Consider the following 1,444-nt stretch of genomic DNA (forward strand, 5'->3'; position numbering starts at 1 on the left):
TAGAAGGTTACACTTTGAAAACAAAAGAAACATGCATATCTTACCACGTCCTTTTCAGAATAGTTCAACCCTACTTCAGTATGTCTTAAGTTTTGAACTTGACGTAGCTATGTCCAAAGTCCACCTGTCACGCCGACAACAGTTACAACGACACTTGCTGTGTTACATCATCATCTGCCACTTGGGAACTGTCATATTACACCTTCTGTCACGTCACACCGTCTTGTGTCACGTCACACCTCCTTCTGTCACGTCACACCGCCTACTGTGTGGATTGAAGGATTAGGACAGAGGACTGCTTGAGTCTTCAAGAAGACCTGGACAAACTGAAGGAATAGTCGAGCAAATGGTTGTTAGAGTTTAATCCAAGCAAATGTAATGTAATGAAGAAAGGTGTAGGGAACAGGAGGCCAGATACAAGGTATCATTTAGGAGATGAAATTCTTCAAGAATCAGAGAGAAAGACTTGGGGGGTTGATATCACGCCAGACCTGTCCCCTGAAGCCCATATCAAGAGGATAACATTAGCGGCATATGCCAGGTTGGCTAACATAAGAACGGCCTTTACAAACTTGTGTAAGGAATCATTCAGAACTTTGTATACCACATATGTCAGACCAATCCTGGAGTATGCAGCTCCAGCATGGAGTCCATGTCTTGTCAAGCATAAGACTAAACTGAAAAAGGCTCAAAGGTTTGCCACCAGACTAGTACCCGAACTGAGGGGTATGAGCTACGAGGAGAGACTACGGGAATTAAACCTCACGTCGCTGGAAGACAGAAGAGTTAGGGGGGGGGGGACATGATCACCACATACAAGACAGAACACGAAACAATGAGTATAAATTAGATAAGTTTAGATTTCGGAAACACCTGGATAAATACTGGTTCGGTAACAGGGTTGTTGATTTGTGGAACAAACTACCGAGTAACGTAGTGGAGGTAGGGTCCCATGACTGTTTCAAGCGTGGGTTGGACATGTATATGAGTGGGATTGGGTGGTTATAAATAGGAGCTGCCTCGTATGGGCCAATAAGCCTTCCGCAGTTGCCTTCATTCTTATGTTCATTCATCCACTTGTACACCTCTATCATGTCACGCCTAATTCTTCGCCTTTCTAGCGAATGTAATTTAAGCTTTGTCAATCTTTCTTCATATGACAGGTTTCTAATTTGCGGGATTAACTTCGTCATCCTACGCAGGACGCGTTCTAGTGAATTTTTATACATTCTACAGTATGGCGGCCAAAACTGAATTGCATAATCTAAATGGGGCCTAACAAGAGCAGGATATAGCTGAAGAACAACACCAGGGGTCTTATTTCTAACGCTTCGATAAATATATACCAGTGTCCTATTTGCTTTATTACGAACATTTATGCATTGATTTTTTTGGTTTTAAATTCTTCCTTATCGTAACTCCCTTTCGCAATCCGATTTCGCAA

Source organism: Procambarus clarkii, chromosome 20 (assembly GCF_040958095.1).
Source record: "Procambarus clarkii isolate CNS0578487 chromosome 20, FALCON_Pclarkii_2.0, whole genome shotgun sequence".
NCBI lineage: Eukaryota > Metazoa > Arthropoda > Malacostraca > Decapoda > Cambaridae > Procambarus > Procambarus clarkii.